The sequence below is a fragment of the Entelurus aequoreus genome, linkage group LG04 (assembly GCF_033978785.1).
Source record: "Entelurus aequoreus isolate RoL-2023_Sb linkage group LG04, RoL_Eaeq_v1.1, whole genome shotgun sequence".
Taxonomy (NCBI): domain Eukaryota; kingdom Metazoa; phylum Chordata; class Actinopteri; order Syngnathiformes; family Syngnathidae; genus Entelurus; species Entelurus aequoreus.
Window position 1 is genome coordinate 7,134,244 of NC_084734.1, and position 9,857 is coordinate 7,144,100.

Below are 9,857 nucleotides of genomic sequence, written 5' to 3' on the forward strand. Positions count from 1 at the left end.
AAATTATTTAGGGGGGCTTAAGAATATTTTAGGGGGGCTTGAGCCCCCCTAAAATAGGCCTAACAACGCCAATGCAGTAGCGCATGCAAATATGCATGAAAACACTTCTAGAGACATCACACATGGGACGCTTTAGTAAGTAGGAATTGTTTTAGTTGTATTGTAACACTCTCAAATGTTGCTTGGATTGATGAATGAGGAAAATTTTCCACACAGGAACGGCAGCTGTCAACACTAAATTAGCAGTTAGATTAAAGATAATGACGCCACGTGTTACCACACGCGTAAACCTGCCTGTGTAAATGGTTTGTAACTCCTTTTGAAATATTTAAGTGAAAATATATATCTTGGTATACAAGTGAAACTCAAGAAAATTGAACATTGTGTAAAAATCCATTCATTTCAGCAATTATAATCTTCAAAATGTGAAACTCGTATGATATGTAAACTTATTCCATAAATATCTCAAGCTTTAAATCTGGTTTACAGTTTTTGGAAAACTCAACATTTTTTGAAATTTTCAATTCAAGGTTTTTATAAGTAAGTAAGCCATATTCATCAAAAATGTATCATACGAAGGCCTAACAAAACCTGAGGTGCATGCAACTTAGCCTATGTCAGGGGTCACCAACGTGGTGCCCGCGGGCACCAGGTAGCCCGTAAGGACCAGATGAGTAGCCCGCAGGCCTGTTCTAAAAATAGCTCAAATATCAGCACTTACCAGTGAGCTGCTTCTATTTTTTAAATTGTATTTATTTACTAGCAAGCTGGTCTCGCTTTGCCTGAAATTTTTAAATCTAAGAGAGACAAAACTCAAATAGAATTTGAAAGTCCAAGAAAATATTTTAAAGACTTGGTCTTCACTTGTTTAAATAAATTCATAAATTTTTTTACTTTGCTTCTTATAACTTTCAGAAAGACAATTTTAGAGAAAAAATACAACCTTAAAAATGATTTTAGGATTTTTAAACACATATACCTTTTTACCTTTTAAATTCCTTCCTCTTCTTTCCTGACAATTTAAATCAATGTTCAAGTATTTATTTATTTTTATTGTAAAGAATAATAAATCAATTTTAATTTAATTCTTCATTTTAGCTTCTGTTTTTTCGACGAAGAATATTTGTGAAATATTATATATAAAAAATTCTGGCAAATCTAGGAAATCTGTAGAATCAAATTTAAATCTTATTTCAAGGTCTTTTGAATTTCTTTTAAAATTTTTGTTCTGGAAAATCTAGAAGAAATAATGATTTGTCTTGGTTAGAAATATAGCTTGGTCCAATTTGTTATATATTCTAACAAAGTGTAGATTGGATTTTAACCTATTTAAAACATGTCATCAAAATTCTAAAGTTAATCTTAATCAGGAAAAATTACTAATGATGTTCCATGAATTATTTTTTTTATTTTTTCAAAAAGATTCAAATTAGCTAGTTTTTGTCTTCTTTTTTTCGGTTGAATTTTGAATTTTAAAGAGTCGAATTTGAAGATAAACTATGTTTCAAAATTTAATTGTCATTTTTTTCATGTTTTCTCCTCTTTTAAACCGTTCAATTAAGTGTAAATATCATTCATTATTAATAATAACATAGAGTTAAAGGTAAATTGAGCAAATTGGCTATTTCTGGCAATTTATTTAAGTGTGTATCAAACTGGTAGCCCTTCGCATTAATCAGTACCCAAGAAGTAGCTCTTGCTTTCAAAAAGGTTGGTGACCCCTGGCCTATGTCATATTACTTTCACTTTGTACTTCAAATTGCTGGTATAAACAAACCTTTGCATGGAATTCACATTTTTGTAGTTGTTTTTTTTTAAGTTTCACCTTAATATTGTTATGGCGATATGGATTTCAGGCCATATCGCCCATCCCTATTTAAAACAAGTTTTTTTGTGTTTTGATTTGTATGCATATATAAAACATTTGATAGGAAGAAAAACTATGCGACTATCCCAGCAGTCCTTTAAAACTGACTTTGAAACATTGTTGCAAAACAGTTGTATTTGTAAACTGAGACAACGTTGATGTCTAACGTTGGATCCACGATGTTGGTTGGGAAATGACCAAATGTCAACGGTCAAACTACTAACCAGCGGTGTGCCGTCAGGGCCGGCAAGGCCTTCTCTGCTGGCCTAACATAAATCATGATCATAAATTGATAAAAGTGAATGATTCACCACTTCCAATCGAATCAACCAACTACGAACCGTACTCAGTTTCTAATGAGTTCTGATAATTGTGAGTTTTAATATTGTATTTATTTATTTTTTTACATTTGTATGTTTTTTACAAATATTAAAATGTTGACAGTACCACATATAGATGTGTTTTAATGCATTTATTTTTCTAAATGCGCCGAAAAGTAGCCCATTTTTTAGACTATTGAGGTGATTTAATGCCCAGTGGTGTGCAAATGTGTTTCTGTATCGTATTTCTCCAGCTGTGGTCATGTGATGACATAGTTTTAAGAGAGGTTTTTATTAAAGTCAGTAGGACATCACTGAAGGACGAGGTGTGAAATGCACTGCTAGTAACAGTCTCAAAAAAGCATGTTGTTTCAACGTTGTATTTGTGTTGTAGAATATTGGTGAGGAAATGACCACATTTCAATTTCAAATCAACGTCACAACCTGACATTGATTAAACGTTGTCAAAAAGCATGTTGTTTCAACGTTATGTATAAGTAGTAGAATATTGGTTGGGAAATGACTAAAATTAAATGGTCACATCAACGTCAGAACCCAACATTGAATAAACGTTGTCAAAAAGCATGTTGTTTCAACGTTGTATTTGCGTTGCAGAATATTGGAAATGAGAAAAAGTCAATGCTCAACTCAATGTCACAACCTGACATTGATTAAACGTTGTCAAAAAGCCCATTGTATTTCTGTTAAAGAATAATGGTTGGGAAACGACCAAAATTCAATGTTAAATCAACGTCACAACCCAACATTGAATCAACGTTGTCAAAAAGCATGTTGTTTCAACGTTGTATTTGTGTTGTAGAATATTGGTTGGGAAACGACCAAAATTCAATGTTAAATCAACGTCACAACCCAACATTGAATCAACGTTGTCAAAAAGCATGTTGTTTCAACGTTGTATTTGTGTTGTAGAATATTGGAAATTACCAAAATTCAATGGCCAAATCAACATCAGAACCTGACATTGATTAAACGTTGTGAAAAAATACATTGTATTTGTGTTGTAGAATATTGGTTGGGGAAATGACCAAATTTCAATGTCAAATCAACGTCACAACCTGACATTGAATAAACGTTGTCAAAAAGCATGTTGTTTCAACGTTGTATTTGTGTTGTTGAATATTGGTTGGGAAATGACCAAAATTCAATGTCAAATCAATGTCAGAACCCAACATTGATTAAATGTCGTCAAAAAGTATATTGTTTCAATGTTGTATTTCTGTTGTAGAATATTGGAAATGACCAAAATTCAATAGTCAAATCAACATCAGAACCCGACATTGATTAAACGTCGCCAAAAAGCATGTTGTTTCAACGTTATGTTTGAGTTGTAGAATATTGTTTGGGAAATGAACACAATTCAATGATCAAATCAACGGCATAAACCTCAAATTGATTAAACAATGTGAAAAAGCATGTTGTATTTGTGTTGTAGAATATTGGTTGGGAAATGACCAAATTTAAATGTCAAATCAACGTCACAACCTGACATTGATTAAACGTTGTCAAAAAGCATGTTGTTTCAACGTTGAATTTCTGTTGTAGAATATTGGAAATGAGAAAAATTCAATGGTCAAATCAACGTCACAGCCTGACATTGATTAAACGTTGTGAAAAAGCACATTGTATTTGTGTTAAAGAATAATGGTTGGGAAATGACCAAATTTCAATGGTCAAATCAACGTCACAACCTGACATTGATTAAACGTTGTCAAAAAGCATGTTGTTTCAACGTTGCATTTGTGTTGTAGAATACTGGTTGGGAAATGACCAACATTCAATGTCAAATCAACATCAGAACCCAACATTGATTAAACGTTGTTAAAAAGTATATTGTTTCAATGTTGTATTTCTGTTGTAGAATATTAGAAATGACCAAAATTCAATGGTCAAATCAACGTCACAACCTGACATTGACTAAACATCGTCATAAAGCATGTTGTTTCAACGTTGTATTTGTGTTGTAGAATATTGGTTGGGAAATGACCAAATGTCAATGTTAAATCAACATTGGAACCAAACATTGATTGAACGTCGTCAAAAAGCATGTTGTTTCAACGTTGTATTTGTCTTGTAGAATATTGGTTGGGAAATGACCAAATGTCAATGTTAAATCAACATCGGAACCAAACATTGATTGAACGTCGTCAAAAAGCATGTTGTTTCATTGTTGTATTTGTGTTGTAGAATATTGGTTGGGAAATGACCAAATTTCAATGTTAAATCAACATCGGAACCAAACATTGATTGAAAGTCGTCAAAAAGCATGTTTCAACGTTGTATTTGTGTTGTAGAATATTGGTTGGGAAATGACCAAATTCCAATGTTAAATCAACATCGGAACCCAACATTGATTGAACGTCATCAAAAAGCATGTTGTTTCAACGTTGTATTTGTGTTGTAGAATATTGGTTGGGAAATGACCAAATGTCAATGTTAAATCAACATTGGAACCAAACATTGATTGAACGTCATCAAAAAGCATGTTGTTTCAACGTTGTATTTGTGTTGTAGAATATTGGTTGGGAAATGACCAAATTTCATTGTTAAATCAACATCGGAACCCAACATTGATTAAACGTCATCAAAAAGCATGTTGTTTCAACGTTGTATTTGTGTTGTAGAATATTGGTTGGGAAATGACCAAATGTCAATGTTAAATCAACATCGGAACCCAACATTGATTAAACGTCATCAAAAAGCATGTTGTTTCAACGTTGTATTTGTGTTGTAGAATATTGGTTGGGAAATTACCAAATGTCAATGTTAAATCAACATCGGAACCCAACATTGATTAAACGTCGTCAAAAAGCATGTTGTTTCAACGTTGTATTTGTGTTGTAGAATATTGGTTGGGAAATGACCAAATGTCAATGTTAAATCAACATTGGAACCCAACATTGATTGAACGTTGTCAAAAAGCATGTTGTTTCAACGTTGTATTTGTGTTGTAGAATATTGGTTGGGAAATGACCAAATTCCAATGTTAAATCAACATCGGAACCCAACATTGATTAAACGTCGTCAAAAAGCATGTTGTTTCAACGTTGTATTTGTGTTGTAGAATATTGGTTGGGAAATGACCAAATGTCAATGTTAAATCAACATTGGAACCAAACATTGATTGAACGTCGTCAAAAAGCATGTTGTTTCAACGTTGTATTTGTGTTGTAGAATATTGGTTGGGAAATGACCAAATTTCAATGTTAAATCAACATCGGAACCCAACATTGATTAAACGTCGTCAAAAAGCATGTTGTTTCAACGTTGTATTTGTGTTGTAGAATATTGGTTGGGAAATGACCAAATGTCAATGTTAAATCAACATTGGAACCCAACATTGATTAAACGTCATCAAAAAGCATGTTGTTTCAACGTTGTATTTGTGTTGTAGAATATTGGTTGGGAAATGACCAAATTCCAATGTTAAATCAACATCGGAACCCAACATTGATTAAACGTCGTCAAAAAGCATGTTGTTTCAACGTTGTATTTGTGTTGTAGAATATTGGTTGGGAAATGACCAAATGTCAATGTTAAATCAACATCGGAACCCAACATTGATTAAACGTCATCAAAAAGCATGTTGTTTCAACGTTGTATTTGTGTTGTAGAATATTGGTTGGGAAATGACCAAATCCCAATGTTAAATCAACATCGGAACCAAACATTGATTAAACGTCGTCAAAAAGCGTGTTGTTTCAACGTTGTATTTGTGTTGTAGAATATTGGTTGCGAAATGACCAAATTTCAATGTTAAATCAACATCGGAACCAAACATTGATTGAACGTCGTCAAAAAGCATGTTGTTTCAACGTTGTATTTGTGTTGCAGAATATTAGTTGGGAAATCGCCAACATTCAATGTCAAATCAACATCAGAACCCAAAAATTATGTTGTTTCATTATTGTGTTTGTTACAACCGGGTCGCATGGTGATGCGGGGTTTGTTCTCCCCGGATGCAAAGGGACGAATCCGGACAGGACATGCAGGTAAGGACATTTAATAGTAAATTAACACAAAACAGGAAACAAACCGACGGAATAAGGTGCCGATTGCACCTGAAGCTAAGGCTACTACTTAGCACAGACTAGGGATCACTAGCAGGGGCTAGGAGACAAGCAAAGAAGCCAGACCGACTGACTGGCAAAGGCAGGCTTAAATAATGTCAGTGATTACAAAAAGGTGCGCGTCCGGAACACAAGAGGCAGGTGAAACTAATAAGTAGCCATGGTAACTAAACAGGAACTCAAGGAGTCCAAAACAAACAGAATACATAAAACATGATCCGGACCACGGATCATGACAGTATTCGAGTTGCTCAACGTCAGGACCTAATTCAGGGGTCACCAACCTTTTTGAAATCAAGGGCTACTTCTTGGGTACTGATTAATGCGAAGGGCTACCAATTTGATACACACTTAAATAAATTGCCAGAAATAGCCAATTTGCTCAATTTACCTTTAACTCTATGTTATTATTAATAATTAATGATATTTACACTTAATGGAATGGTTTAAAAGAGGAGAAAACACCCAAAAAAATGACAATTACATTTTGAAACATAGTTTATCTTCAAATTTGACTCTTTAAAATTCAAAATTAAACCGAAAAAAGAAGAGAACATTTTATTTATTTATTTAGCTAATTAGAATCTTTTTGATTTTTTTTTAAAAATAATTTATGGAACATCATTAGTAATTTTTCCTGATTAAGATTAATTTTAGAATTTTGATGACATGTTTTAAATAGGTTAAAATCCAATCTGCACTTTGTTAGAATATATAACAAATTGGACCAAGCTATATTTCTAGCAAAGACAAATCATTATTTCTTCTAGATTTTCCAGAACAAAAATTTTAAAAGAAATTCAAAAGACTTTGAAATAAGATTTAAATTTGATTCTACAGATTTTCTAGATTTGCCACAATAATTTTTTTGAATTTTAATCATAAGTTTGAAGAAATATTTCACAAATATTCGTCGTCGAAAAAACAGAAGCTAAAATGAAGAATTAAATTAAATATTATTTATTATTCTTTACAATAAAAAAAATAAATTTACCTGAACATTGATTTAAATTGTCAGGAAAGAAGAGGAAGGAATTTAAAAGGTAAAAAGGTATATGTGTTTAAAAATCCTAAAATCATTTTTAAGGTTGTATTTTTTCTCAAAAATTGTCTTTCTGAAAGTTAGGAGAAGCAAAGTAAAAAAAATGTATGAATTTATTCAAACAAGTGAAGACCAAGTCTTTAAAATATTTTCTTGGATTTTCAAATTCTATTTGAGTTTTGTCTCTCTTAGAATTAAAAATGTCGGGCAAAGCGAGACCAGCTTGCTAGTAAATAAATACAATTTAAAAAATAGAGGCAGCTCACTGGTAAGTGCTGCTATTTGAGCTATTTTTAGAACAGGCCAGCGGGCTACTCATCTGGTCCTTACGGGCTACCTGGTGCCCGCGGGCACCGCGTTGGTGACCCCGGACCTAATTCAACAAGTTGTCAACCTTGTTTCAATGTCTAGAGCCTGCTGGGATATGCGGGGCACCGCAAGAAAGTTTCCCACGGATATCTTTGTGTTTTTGGGCAAGTATATTGAAGTTGTCAGCCTGAGAGCTGCCGTGTGATGCCACGAGTACAGTAATGTCAAAAACAGCCCTGCCTCGGCCTCGTCAGACTTCAACTTTCCGCTCGACCCCCAACGCGAAAACAAGGGCAACTTCCGCCGTCGCCGAAGCTCCAGATAACGGCGGCTCGCAGCGTTTGATGCCGCCTCTCCCGGAAGTCTCCAAAGGGCAAGAGGGAAGGAAAAGCAGAAGAGAGGCGCAACGCGGCAACAATCCGCCTTAATTACAGTCAAAGCTATATCTGAAAATCCAGATGAAGGGGAGCACAAAGGCCTAAGTCTACAGAGGAGATTTCATTACTCGTTCCTCTCCTTACCTTTTCTGTGTCTGGCGAAGAAAAGGAACAAAGGCGGAACCCTACTGATAGAAAACTAGCAGAACAGTGAAACAACAGGACACAACTGATCGCTCATGCATGGCCGGGATTAGGCAGCGACTAGAAAGAGCACGGAGAAGAAAGCACACAACTAAAGAAACAGGGGACTGACAAACTTTTTTTCTTCTTCCCCTTTTGTGCCGAAAAGGACGGAATGAAAAGGTCTGCTCGTATGAAAAGATGGAGAGAGAACGATTACCAAACAGGGGCGGTTCTTTTCAGCTCCGTGTACGCCTCCACTCTCCTTCCTTTTTTCAAGCAGCCGCGAGAAACGTGGATCTCGCCTCTCCGGGGAGAGACGAATAAACATTTATAATAATTGTTTATCACCATACGATTGGTCATTGTTGTTCAATGTGGGTTTTGTAAGAAAAACATTGTGACCAAACATTGTTGCTAATAGTTTTGATTGATTGATTGATTGAAACTTTTATTAGTAGATTGCACAGTACAATAATAATAATAATATATTTTGTTTGTAAAAAGCACTTTACATTGAGTAAACAACCTCAAAGTGCTACAGTGTATAAAAAAAATAATTAAAAAAATAGCTAAAATAGCTAAAACTAGTATGCATTTATCTAAAAATAAGTATTTTTAAAAAGACGGGTTTTTAAGCCTTTTTTAAAAGCATCCGCAGTCTGTGGTGCCCTCAGGTGGTCAGGGAGAGCGTTCCACAGACTGGGAGCGGCGGAGCAGAAAGCCCGGTCTCCCATTGTTCGTAGCTTTGTCCAGTACGTATTCCGTACAATTGACCACTAAATGGCGACACCCCAATAAGTCGGGGTCCACGTTAATTGATGGTAAGCAGCGATCATCCAACGATACTTTGAGGACTCAAATTGTTGTCTTTTCTTCAGTCATCATGTCTTAATTTTCATGAAGATGAATGAAGATGTGTGTGATGGAGACACTTCCGGTTTGCATCCTTCCTGAGTGGGGATGTAAGCTGGACTGCAACAGGAACTTGTCAAATTGTGTTTGTGTTGCGTTCAGTGGCATATTTTGTATACAAACACACACACACACACACACACACACACACACACACACACACACACACACACACACACACACACACACACACACACACACACACACACACACACACACAACGTTGAAGCAGTTTTTCAAGGGACAACTCACAGATAATCATGAGGGAACTGGGGTTGTCCCCGGTACCAATATTTAGGTACCGGTACCAAAATGTATTTCGATAGTTTTCGGTACTTTTCTAAATAAGGGGCACCACAAAAATGTCATTATTGTCTTTGTTTGAACAAAAAAATCTTAGGGTACATGAAACATCCATCCATCCATCCATGTTCTTCCGCTTATCCGAGGTCCCTCTCCCCAGCCACTTCGTCCAGCTCTTCTCGGGGCATCCCGAGGCGTTCCCAGGCCAGCCGGGAGACATAGTCTTCCCAACGTGTCCTGGGTCTTCCCTGTGGCCTCCTGTCGGTCGAACGTGCCCTAAACACCTCCCTAGGGAGGCGTTCGGGTGGCATCCTGACCAGATGCCCGAACCACCTCATCTGGCTCCTCTCCATGTGGAGGAGCAGCGGCTTTAGTTTGAGCTCCCCCCGGATGAAAGAGCTTCTCACCCTATCTCTAAGGGAGAGACCCGCCACCCGGCGGAGGAAACTCATT